Genomic DNA, 13,546 nt, shown 5'->3' with positions numbered 1-13,546 from the left:
AACTTCACCAAACTTTTTCTCTTCCCATATCTATAGAAGATTTTACAGTCAGTTTCTATGTTCCCTGCAAGCTTACTCTCATACTCTATTTTCCCCTCTTAATTAATCCCTTTGTCCTCCTTTGCTGAATCCTAAACTGCTCCCAAACCTCAGGTTTGCTGCTTTTTCTGGCCAATTTATATGTCCTCTCCTTGGATCTTATGTTATCCCTAATTTCCCTTGTTAGCCATTGTTGAGTCAACTTTTTTGTTTTATTTTTATGTCAAACAGAGATGAACAAATTATGTAGTTCATCCATGCGATCTTTGAATGTTTGCCATTGCCTATCCACCGTCAACCCTTTGAGTAACATTGCCCAATCAATCCTACCCAACTCGTGCCTCATACCATCATAGTTTCCTTTACTTAAATTCAGGACCCTAGTCTGAGTCAACTACTTCACTCTCCATCTTAATGAAGAATTCTATCATATTATGATCGCTCCGACCCAAGGGGCCTCGCACAAGATTGCTAATTAATCCTCTCATTACATAATACCCAGTCTAAGATGGCCTGATCTCTAGTTGGTTCCTCGACATATTGGTCCAGGAAACCATCCCGTAAACACTCCAGGAATTCCTCCTCCACAGTATTGTTACTAATTTGGTTAGCCCAATCTATATGTAGATTAAAGTCACCCATGATGACTGCTGTGCCCTTATTGCACGCTTCTTTAATTTCCCTTTTAATGCCATCCCCAACCACCGCATTACTGTTTGGAGGTCTATATGAGACTCCCACTAAGATTTTCTGCCCCTTGGTATTGCTCAGCTCTACCCATACAGCTTCCACATCATCAGAGCTAATATCTTTCCTTACCATTGTGTTAATCCCACTTTAACCAGCAATGCTACCCCACCTCCTTTTCGCTTATCTTTCCTGAATATTGAATACCCCTGGATGTTGAGTTCCCAGCCTTGGTCACTCTGGAGCCATGTTTCCGTATTGTGAGCCAGTTCAGCTCATTCCCCGGGACCTGATGAACCCACCACGCCCTCCACCCTCGGACCAGCCCCTGTATTGTGAGCTGGTTCAGCTCATTCCCCGGGACCTGATGAACCCACCAAGCCCTCCACCCCCGGACCAGCCCCTGTATTGTGAGCTGGTTCAGCTCATTCCCCGGGACCTGATGAACCCACCGCCCCCTCCACCCCCGGACCAGCCCCTGTATTGAGAGTCGGTTCAGCTCATTCCCCGGGACCTGATGAACCCACCGTGCCCTCCACCCTCGGACCAGCCCCTGTATTGAGAGTCGGTTCAGCTCATTCCCCGGGACCTGATGAACCCACCACGCCCTCCACCCCCGGACCAGCCCCTGTATTGAGAGTCGGTTCAGCTCATTCCCCGGGACCTGATGAACCCACCGTGCCCTCCACCCCCGGACCAGGCCCCTGTATTGAGAGTCGGTTCAGCTCATTCCCCGGGACCTGATGCTGACAGGAATCTGCCCTCCATTACAGACCGATTCTGTTGCACATTAACACCCCTCCCTGTGATATAAATCATTAGAACTGAGACTTCCGCTTTCTCACTCCTGCAGACGGAAATGCGCCATTTTCTCTGCAGTGTTACTAACCAGCGCTGTGACCCTCCCTCCCTCCCTGTGATCTAAACTCGGGGCTGAGCATCCGCTGTCGGGCCGGGTGCTGAATGGAGCCGAGTTCCCTCAGTCACAGGGCGCCAGCCTAGCTCCAAGTTGAAGTTTAAGCCTCATTGTTCAGGACTTCCCCACCAGAGGAAATAGTTTCTCTATCGATCCTGTCAACTCCTTTAATCATCTTAAACACCTCAATTAGATCACCCCTTGATCTTCTATATTCAAGGGAATAGAAGGCAAGTCTTTGCAACCTGTCCTGATAATTGAACCATTTTAGCTCAGGTATCATCCGATGAATCGGCGCTACATCCCCTCCAAGGCCAACATCTCTCTCCTGAGGGGCGGTGCCCAGAACTGAATAACATGTGGAACAATATTCACTACTCAAAAATATGAGACAGTTTATCAAATTTAAAATGCATCATTACTAAACCATGGTAACAGGAAGTCTTACCAATTATATGTATCTACATACCCTACTGCTCAGAAACAACAGGTTCCTACTCCTGGACTGCCGAGTACATGGACAGTTTACACTGAATGTTTCACGGTCTTTCAGATATAAATTGGAGCCAAGGCCTCTTGCACTGAGATCTGACAGATTGTTACCCTGGCAATAGAGGAAATCACTCACCGACAATAACTGAAAACGGAAATAACAAAACCAGCATCACATGTTCGGAGTTTAGTGAAGAACATTAACCCTGAACATTCAGCCAGTGTTTCTAACCATGAAGCTGCGATTCCAATAACGGATTTTTTTACACCACCAGACCTGACACTGCGGGTTTACTGAATCCACCGCCAGTTCCAGCTGTACAGAACATTAAGCAGCGCCGCATCTACAGAAATACACCAATAAAATAGTCACATTGTTGGAGATACACCCTGTGACCGTTGAAAATCAGATTGTCTTAAACCATCTAAATCTGTTACTGTTATGGAATGGTATGTATCCATACATCATGGGATCAACAAGAAACTTTTTTCTGACAACACAAAATAATTTTACTAATCATTAAAATATAAGATTTACGTATCATTATCAGTTTTTACTAAAACGATAATCATTTAATTCAACTGCCATCGTGAAATTCAGAAATAGATTTACTGATAGAAAATAACTCAGTAAATCCAGTGTCCAGTTCAGAACTGTAATTCACAACATGGTGCAGTTTGTCACGGAGTGCAGCTTGGAACAGAAACATAGAAACATAGAAGATAGGAGCAGGAGTAGGCCATTCGGCCCCTCATAAAAACATAAGAAATAGGAGCAGGAGTAGACCATTCGGCCCCTCGAGCCTGCTCCGCCATTCAATAAGATCATGGCTGATCTGATCCTAACCTCAAATCTTCTATCACTCTCCATCCACCTGAACCCATGTGATCTCCTGGTAGAGGCGAAAAACCAGATAAAAGACACAATGGCCAATTTGGGAGAAAAAAAATCTGGGAAATTCCTCTCCGACCCATCTAGGCGATCGAAACTCGTCCAGGAGATCACTCTGTCCCTATATTTTCTACAGTACTTACCTTCTGTAAAGGCAATCTCCACCCCAGCCAGGAACAGGAATAAAACCATCTCCTGAAATCTAACAGAATTAGAACACAGTAGGAGCAGAACCAGGCTACACGGCCCCTGGGCCCGCTCCACTACCCACAGGGCCATGACCATTCCGAACCTAGACTCATGTCCAATTTCCTGCCCGCTCCCTGTAACCCTTAATTCCCTTTACTTCTAGGAAACTATCTATTTCTGTTTTAAATTTATTTAATGATGTAGCTTCCACAGCTTTCTGGGGCAGCAAATTCCACAAACCTACCACCGAGTGAAGAAGTTTCTCCTCATCTCAGTTTTGAAAGAGCAGCCCCTTATTCTAAGATTATGCCCCCTAGTTCTAGTTTCACCCATCATTGGGAACATCCTTACCGCATCCACCCGATCAAGCCCCTTCGCAATCTTATATGTTTCAATAAGATCGCCTCTCATTCTTCTGAACTCCAATGAGTAGAGTCCCAATCTACTCAACCTCTCCTCATATGTCCATCCCCTCATCCCCAGGATTAACCGAGTGAACCTTCTTTGTACTGACTCGAGAGCAAGTATGTCTTTTCTTAAGTATGGACACCAAAACTGTATGCAGTATTCCAGGTGCGGTCTCACCAATACCTTGTACAACTGCAGCAATACCTCCCTGTTTTTATATTCTATCCCCCTAGCAATAAAAGCCAACATTCCATTGGCCTTCTTGATCACTTGCTGCACCTGCATACTAACTTTGAGTTTCGTGCACCAGGACCCCCAGATCCCTTTGTACGACAGTACTTTCCAGTTTCTTGCCATTAAGATAATAACTTGCTCTATGATTTTTCCTGCCAAAGTGCATAACCTCACACTTTCCAGTATTGTATTCCATCTGCCAAATCTCTGCCCACTTACTTAGCCTGTCTATGTCCCTTTGCAGGTTTTTTATGTCCTCCTCACTCACTACTTTCCGTCCCATCTTTGTATCATCTGCAAACTTTGAAATGTTACACTCGGTCCCCTCCTCCAAATCGTTAATATAGATTGTGAAGAGTTGGGGACCCAGCACTGACCCCTGCGGAACACCACTAGTTACTGGTTGCCAGTCTGAGAACGAACCATTTATCCCAACTCTCTGCTTTCTGTTAGAGAGCCAATCCTCCACCCACGCCAGAATATAACCCCCAATCCCGTGATTTTTTATCTTGAGCAATAATCTTGTGTGGCACCTTGTCAAATGCCTTTTGGAAGTCTAAATACACTACGTCCACTGGTTCCCCTTTATCCACCCTGTATGTTACTTCCTCAAAGAACTCAAGCAAATTTGTCAAACATGATTTCCCCTTCATGAAACCTCGAGCCTGCTCCGCCATTCAATGGGATCATGGCTGATCATCCAAATTCAGTACCCGGTCCCTGCTTTCTCCCCATATCCCTTGATCCCTTTAGCCTTAAGAAATATATTTAACTCATTCTTGAATATATTTAATGAATTGGCCTCTACTGCCTTCTGTGGTAGAGAATTCCACAGGTTCACCACTCCCTGGGTGAAGAAATTCCTCCTCATCTCTGTCCTAAATGGCTTACCCCTTATCCTTAGTCTGTGACCTCTGGTTCTGGACTCCCCGGCCATCGGGAACATCCTTCCTGCATCTAGTCTGTCTAGTCCTGTTAGAATTTTATAAGTTTCAATGAGATCCCCTCTCATTCTTCTAAACTCCAGCGAGTATAAGCCCAATCGACCCAATCTCTCCTCATATGTCATTCCTGCCATCCCAGGTATCAGAAACATTGAAACATAGAAGATAGGAGCAGGCCATTCGGCCCCTTCAGCCTGGTGAATCTTCGCTGCACTCCTTCCATGGCAAGTACATCCTTCCTCAGATAAGGCGACCAAAACTGCACACAGTACTCAAGGTGTGGTCTCACCAATGCCCTGTACAACTGCAGCAAGACATCCTCGTTCCTGTACTCAAACCCTCTTGCTACGAAGGCCAACATACTATTTGCCTTCTTAACCGCCTGCTGCACCTGCATGCTTACCTTCAGCGATTGGTGCACAAGGACGCCCAGGTCTCGTTGCACTTCCCCTTCTCACAATCTATTACCGTTCAGATAATAATCTGCCTTCCTGTTTTTGACACCAAAGTGGATAACCTCGCATTTATCCACGTTATATTGCATCTGCCATGCTTCTGCCCAATCACCCAACATGTCCAAATCATCCTGGAGTTTCTCGGCATCCTCCTCACAGCACACATGCCCACCCAGCTTTGTGTCGTCTGCAAACTTGGAGATATTACATCTAGTTCCCTCGTCTAGATCATGAATATATATTGTGAATAGCTGGGGTCCAAGGACCGATCCCTGCGGTACCCCACTAGTCACTGCCTGCCACTCGGAAAAAGAGCCATTTATTCCAACTCTTTGCTTTCTGTCTGCCAACCAGTTCTCTATCCAAGTCAGTACCTTGCCCCCAATCCCATGTGCCTTAACTTTACACGCTCATCTCTTATGCGGGACCTTATCGAAAGCCTTCTGAAAGTCCAAACACACCACATCCACTGGTTCTCCCTTACCTATTTAACCAGTTACATCCTCAAAAAATTCCAGTAGATTAGTCGAGCACGATTTACCTTTTTAGATCCATGTTGACTTTGTCCGATCCGGTCACTGTTTTCCAAGTGCTCTGCTATTACATCTTTTATAATGGACTCTAGCATTTACCCCACTAGCCATGTCAGGCTTATCGGTCTGTAATTCCCCGTTTTCTCTCTACCACCTTTTTTGAATAGTGGGGTAACATTAGCTACCCTCCAATCCATGGGAACTGTACCAGAGTCTATTGAATTTTGGAAGATGACCGGCAATGCATCTACTGTTTCTCGGGCCACTTCCTTAAGTACCCTAGGATGTAAATTATCAGGCCCTGGGGATTTATTGGCCTTCAATCCCGTCAATTTCCCTACAAATACTGATTTCTTTCAGTTCCTCCCTCTCATTAGACCCTATGTTCCCTGACATCTCTGGGAGGTTATTTGTGTCCTGCTTTGTGAAGACAGAACCAAAGTATGTATTTAATTGGTCTGCCATTTCTTTGTTCCTCATTATAAATTCCCCTGATTCTGACTGCAAGGGACCTACACTCGACTTCACCAATCTTTTTCTCTTCACATATCTATAAATAAAAGCTTTTACAGTCAGTTTCTATGTTCCCTGAAAGCTTACTCTCATACTCTATTTTCCCCCTCTTAATTAATCCCTTTGTCCTCCTTTGCTGAATCCTAAACTGCTCCCAATCCTCAGGTTTACTGCTTTTTCTGGCCAATTTATATGTCCTCTCCTTGGATCTTATGCTATCCCCAATTTCCCTTGTTAGCCACGGTTGAGTCAACTTTTTTTTTTTTTTTTTATAAATTGTTATGCCAAACAGAGATGAACTAATTCTGTAGTTCATCCATGCGATTTGAATGTTTGCCATTGCCTATCCACCGTCAACCCTTTGAGTAACATTCCCCAATCAATCCTACCCAACTCGCGCCTCATACCATCGTAGTTTCCTTTATTGAAATTCAGGACCCTAGTCTCCGAGTCAACTACTTCACTCTCCATCTTAATGAAGAATTCTATCATATTATGATCGCTCCGACCCAAGGGGACTCGCACAACAAGATTGCTAATTAATCCACTCATTACATAATACCCAGTCTAAGATGGCCTGATCTCTAGTTGGTCCCTTGACATATTGGTCCAGGAAACCATCCTGTATACACTCCAGGAATTCCTCCTCCACAGTATTGTTACTAATTTGGTTAGCCCAATCTATATGTAGATTAAAGTCACCTGTGTTAACTGCTGTGCCCTTATTGCACGCTTCTCTAATTTCCCTTTTAATGCCATCTCCAACCTCAGCATTACTGTTTGGGGGGTCTATATGACACTCCCACTAACGTTTTCTGCCCCTTGGTATTTCTCAGCTCTACCCATACAGATTCCACATCATCAGAGCTAATATCCTTCCTTTCAATTGTGTTAATCCCTCTTTAACCAGCAATGCTACCCCATCTCCTTTTTGTCCATTTTGCTGAATATTGAATACCCCTGGATGTTGAGTTCCCAGCCTTGGTCACCCTGGAGCCATGTTTCCCTAATCCCAATCATACATCCGTTTACCTCTATTTGCGCAGCTAATTCATCCACCTTATTACGAATGCTCCTCGCATTAAGACACAAAGCCTTCAGGCTTGTTTTTTTAACACTCTTAGACCTTTTTAGAATTATTATTTACTATGGCCATGTTTGATTTAAACCCTTGATTTTTCTGTCTGCCACTTTTGTTTTTCTCTTTCCTGTCTTTTGCTTTTATCCTTGTTTCCCTTTCCTCTGTCTCCCTGCTCAGGTTCCCAACCCCCTGCCATTTTAGTTTAAACCCTCCCCCAGAGCACTAGCAAACACTCCCCCTAGGACATCGGTCCCGGCCCTGCCTTGGTGCAAACCGTCCATTTTGTACTGGTCCCACCTCGCCAGAACCGGTTCCAATGTCCCAGGAATTTGAATCCCTCCCCCTGGCACCATTCCTCTCGCCACGTATTCATCTGAAATATTCTTCTATTTCTACTCTGACTAGCACATGGCACTGGTAGCAATCCTGAGATTACTACCTTTGAGGTCCTGTTTTTTAATTTACCTCCTAACTCCCTATATTCAGCTTTTAGGACCTCATCCCGTTTTTTACCTACATCGTTGGTACCTATATGCACCACTACAACTGGCTGTTCACCCTCCCCTTCCAAAATATTCTGCAGCCACTCAGACATCCTTGACCCTTGCACCAGGGAGGCAACATACCATCCTGGAGTCACGTTTGCGGCCACAGAAACGCCTATCTGTTCCCTGTACAATAGAATCCCCTATTACTATAGCTCTCCCACTCTTTTTCGTCCCGTCCCGTGCAGCAGAACCACCCACAGTGCCATGAAGTTGGCTGCTGCTGGCTTCCCCTGATAAGCCATCCTCCCCAACAATATCCAAAGCGGTATATCTGTTTGAGAGGGGTATGACCACAGGGGACCCCTGCACTAACTACCTGCACCTACTACTCTGCCTGGCCGTCACCCATTCTCTTCCTGCCTGTGCAGCCTTTACCTGCAGTGTGACCAACTCCCTAAATGTACTATCCACGACGTCCTCAGCACCGCAAATGCTCCAGTATGTATCCACTCGCACCTCCAGCGCCGCATGTGGTCTGCCAGTAGCTGCAGCTGGATACACTTCCCGCACACATGGTCGTCAGGGACACAGGAAGTGACCCTGATTTCCCACATAGTGCAGGAAGAGCATACCACGGCACAGAGCTCTCCTGCCATGACTTACCCTTTAATTAAATCAAATTAAATTTTAAAAAGTGAGGCAGGTATGGGGACCCAGGAGGTGGAGGAGCCTCAGCCTTTGCAACTGTCCAACAGGTTTGAGGTTCTTGCGGCCTGTATGGGTGAAAGTGGTGGCTGCAGGGTGGATGAGCAAACTGACCATGGCACCGAGGTACAGGAAGCGATTCAAGCGGGGGGGAGTTAGTAGGAAGATAGTGGTCATTGGACAGCATAGTCAGGGGGATAGATACAGTTCTCTGCAGCCAAGAGCAGGAGTCCAGACAGCTGTGTTGCCTGCCGGATGCCAGGATTCAGGACATCTACTCTGGGCTGGAGAGGAACTTGCAGTGGGAGGGGGAGGAGCCAGTCGTCGTGGTCCATGTAGGTACCAACGACACAGTTAGAACTAGGAAAGAGGTTCTGCTGAGAGACTGAGCAGCTAGGGGCTAATTCAAAAAGCAGAACCTCAAGGGTAATAATGTCTGCATTATTACCTGAGCCACAAGCAAATTGGCATAGGGTAAATCAAATTAGAGAGATGAATGCGTGGCTCCAAGACTGGTGTGGGAGAAATGGGTTTCGATTCCTGGGGCACTGGCACCACACTGGGGAAAGTGGGATCTGTATCGTTGGGACGGTCTTCACCCGAACCGTGCTGGGACCAGTGTTCTGGCGAGTCATAACTAGGGCGGTAGAGAGGGTTTTAAACTAAATAGTGGGGGCAAGGGATCAAATTTGGGAAGATGTGGTAAATCAAAGAGTAGAGACAAGGCAAGAGAGAAAGGTATTAATATGGGAAATGATAAACAGACCGTGACAGGAAGGGATAGAGAGGACAAATCTAAGAGTAAATCAACAGGTAAGGCTAGAGTTACAAAAATAATAAAAGGGCAAAACTAAAGGCTCTGCATCTGAATACACGTAGCATTCGAAACAAAACAGATGAACTGATAGCGCAAATAGAAATAAATAAGTCTGATCTGATCGTCATTACAGAAACATGGCTGCAGGATGACGTCGATTGGGACCTGAATATTGAAGAGTACATGACATTTAGGGAGGACAGAAAGCTAGGAAAAGGTGGAGGGGTGGCTCTGTTAATTAATGGTATTAGCACAATAGAGAGGGATGACCTAAGTTCAGGAAACCAGGATGTAGAAGCGGTTTGGGTAGAGATGAGAAATGATAAAGGCAAGAAGTCACTTGTGGGAGTGGTGTACAGGCCCCCGAACAGTAACCACACGGTAGGATGGAGTATAAAGGAAGAAATAATGGGAGCTTGTCAGAAAGGTACGGCAATAATCATGGGGGATTTAATCTACAGAGACTGGAAAAATCAGATCGGCAAAGGTAGCATAAATGAGGAGTTCATAGAATGTTTTCTGGATAGTTTCTTACAACAGCACGTTCTGGAGCCAACCAGAGAGCAGGCTATACTAGACCTGGTATTGTGCAACGAGATAGGATTAATTAAAGACCTCATAGTGAAGGAGCCCCGAGGTAGCAGCGATCAAAATATGATTGAATTTTACCTTCAGTTTGAGGGAGAGAAGAGTGGGTCCCAGACTAGTATTTTAAGCTTAAATAAGGGCAATTCTGAGGGCATGAAAGCAGAGCTAGCTAAAGTGAACTGGCAAATTAGGTTAAGGGACAGGTCAATAGAGATGCAGTGGCAGACATTTAAGGGGATATTTCAGAATACACAGAATAGATACATTCCAACGAGAAAGAAAATTTCCAAGGGGAGGACCCACCATCCGTGGTTAACTAAAGAAGTTAAAGAAAGTATCAAACTTAAAGAAAAAGCATATAATTGCGCAAAGGCGGCTGGCAGCTCAGAAGATTGGACAGAATATAAAAAACAGCAGAGCATGACTAAAAGATGAATTAAGGAGAGAAAAATTAGAGTATGAGAGAAAGCTAGCTAGAAATATAAAAACAGATAGTAAGAGTTTCTATAGATATTTTAAAAAGAAAAAAGTGTTAACAAAGTGAGCATTGGTCCTTTAGAAAGTGAGTTTGGGGAATTAATAATGGAAAATAAGGAGATGGGAGCTGAATTGAACAGGTATTTTGCATCGGTCTTCACTATAGAGGATTCAAGTAACATCCCAGAAATAGCTGTAAATCAGGAAATGGAAGGGAGGGAGGAACCAGTGTGTATCGGAGTCAGTCAATCAGACTCTCTGACCTTTCTCCCCAGTCCATCTCCAGGACCAGTGTGTATCTAAGTCATTGGGACTCTCTGACCTTTCTCTCCAGTCCATCTCCAGGACCAGTGTGTATCGGAGTCAATGGGACTCTCTCTGACCTTTCTCCCCAGTCCATCTCCAAGACCAGTGTGTATCTGAGTCAATGGGACTCTCTCTGACCTTTCTCCCCAGTCCATCTCCAGGACCAGTGTGTATCTGAGTCAATGGGACTCTCTGACCTTTCTCCCCAGTCCATCTCCAGGACCAATGTGTATCTGAGTCAATGGGACTCTCTCTGACCTTTCTCCCCAGTCCATCTCCAGGACCAGTGTGTATCTGAGTCAATGGGACTCTCTCTGACCTTTCTCCCCAGTCCATCTCCAGGACCAGTGTGTATCTGAGTCAATGGGACTCTCTCTGACCTTTCTCCCCAGTCCATCTCCAGGACCAGTGTGTATCTGAGTCAATGGGACTCTCTCTGACCTTTCTCCCCAGTCTATCTCCAGGACCAGTGTGTATCTGAGTCAATGGGACTCTCTGACCTTTCTCCCCAGTCTATCTCCAGGACCAGTGTGTATCTGAGTCAATGGAACTCTCTCTGACCTTTTTCCCCAGTCGATCTCTGGAAGCTCTTTGAATCGGAAGAGTTCTCTCCAGTTGGTGCTCTCACAATCCTGTGTTGGTTCACCTGCTGTCGCTCCTCAGTCTACAATCCCTGTTTACTCTCAGCTGTGAACCTGTCTCAATCACTCAGTCTTTCACCAGGAGATCTAATTATGGCAGGACTGAAAATAACAACATGAATAGTGTGAACTAATGTAATCGACATTTCTTCTGCTTAATAAAAATAAAAGTTTGGGTCCAAGTACTTCGGTCTGATGTTGTCCCTTTTCTCAGATCCCTGCCATGCCCGCCTGGGCTTCCAGCAAATCACCAAGGTTCTGGAGAGAAATGTACAATTTCCCTGTACTTTAGGTAAACCGAAGCTGGGGCCATCTTTCCCAGGAAACATTGTCTGATCTCACTGCACCTATCCTCCCCGGGTTACACACTGTCTGATCTCACTGGGCCCATCCTCCCCGGGTTACACACTGTCTGATCTCACTGGGCCCATCCTCCCCGGGTTACACACTGTCTGATCTCACTGGGCCCATCCTCCCCGGGTTACACACTGTCTGATCTCACTGGGCCCATCCTCCCCGGGTTACACACTGTCTGATCTCACTGGGCCCATCCTCCCCGGGTTACACACTGTCTGATCTCACTGGGCCCATCCTCCCCGGGTTACACACTGCCTGATCTCACTGGGCCCATCCTCCCCGGGTTACACACCGTCTGATCTCACTGGGCCCATCCTCCCCGGGTTACACACCGTCTGATCACACTGGGCCCATCCTCCCCGGGTTACACACTGTCTGATCTCACTGGGCCCATCCTCCCCGGGTTACACACTGTCTGATCTCACTGGGCCCATCCTCCCCGGGTTACACACTGTCTGATCTCACTGGGCCCATCCTCCCCGGGTTACACACTGTCTGATCTCACTGGGCCCATCCTCCCCAGGTTACACACTGTCTGATCTCACTGGGCCCATCCTCCCCGGGTTACACACTGTCTGATCTCACTGGGCCCATCCTCCCCGGGTTACACACTGTCTGATCTCACTGGGCCCATCCTCCCCGGGTTACACACTGTCTGATCTCACTGGGCCCATCCTCCCCAGGTTACAGACTGTCTGATCTCACTGGGCCCATCCTCCCCGGGTTACAGACTGTCTGATCTCACTGGGCCCATCCTCCCCGGGTTACACACTGTCTGATCTCACTGGGCCCATCCTCCCCGGGTTACACACTGTCTGATCTCACTGGGCCCATCCTCCCCGGGTTACACACTGTCTGATCTCACTGGGCCCATCCTCCCCGGGTTACACACTGTCTGATCTCACTGGGCCCATCCTCCCCGGGTTACACACTGTCTGATCTCACTGGGCCCATCCTCCCCGGGTTACACACCGTCTGATCTCACTGGGCCCATCCTCCCCGGGTTACACACCGTCTGATCTCACTGGGCCCATCCTCCCCGGGTTACACACTGTCTGATCTCACTGGGCCCATCCTCCCCGGGTTACAGACTGTCTGATCTCACTGGGCCCATCCTCCCCGGGTTACACACTGTCTGATCTCACTGGGCCCATCCTCCCCGGGTTACACACTGTCTGATCTCACTGGGCCCATCCTCCCCGGGTTACAGACTGTCTGATCTCACTGGGCCCATCCTCCCCGGGTTACACACTGTCTGATCTCACTGGGCCCATCCTCCCCAGGTTGCACACTGTCTGATCACACTGGGCCCATCCTCCCCGGGTTGCACACTGTCTGATCACACTGGGCCCATCCTCCCCGGGTTACACACTGTCTGATCTCACTGGGCCCATCCTCCCCGGGTTACACACTGTCTGATCTCACTGGGCCCATCCTCCCCGGGTTACATACTGTCTGATCTCACTGGGCCCATCCTCCCCAGGTTGCACACTGTCTGATCTCACTGGGCCCACCCTCCCCGGGTTACACACTGTCTGATCTCACTGGGCCCATCCTCCCCGGGTTGCACACTGTCTGATCACACTGGGCCCATCCTCCCCGGGTTACACACTGTCTGATCACACTGGGCCCATCCTCCCCAGGTTACACACTGTCTGATCTCACTGGGCCCATCCTCCCCGGGTTACACACTGCCTGAGCTCACTGGGCCCATCCTCCCCGGGTTACACACTGCCTGATCTCACTGGGCCCATCCTCCCCGGGTTACACACTGTCTGATCTCA

At 47.3% G+C, this 13,546-nt stretch overlaps 1 protein-coding gene across 1 annotated transcript in view; it reads right to left on the bottom strand.

Annotated features, from left to right (window-relative positions):
• Positions 1–11,471, bottom strand: part of LOC147083074 (NACHT, LRR and PYD domains-containing protein 3-like) — a 137,019-nt gene extending 125,548 nt beyond the window's left edge. Inside the window, exon 1 of the mRNA XM_085980282.1 lies at positions 11,326–11,471. The gene's annotated coding sequence lies outside the window, so the exon portion shown is untranslated. The remainder of the gene's footprint in view (positions 1–11,325) is intronic.
• Positions 11,472–13,546: the final 2,075 nt, after the last annotated feature.

The sequence above is a fragment of the Somniosus microcephalus genome, unplaced genomic scaffold (assembly GCF_052327205.1).
Source record: "Somniosus microcephalus isolate GS21.2 unplaced genomic scaffold, FLI_Smic_1.0 scaffold98, whole genome shotgun sequence".
Classification (NCBI taxonomy): Eukaryota; Metazoa; Chordata; class Chondrichthyes; order Squaliformes; family Somniosidae; genus Somniosus; species Somniosus microcephalus.
Note: the sequence above shows the minus strand (reverse complement) of the source record. Positions and strands in the feature narration are given on the sequence as shown.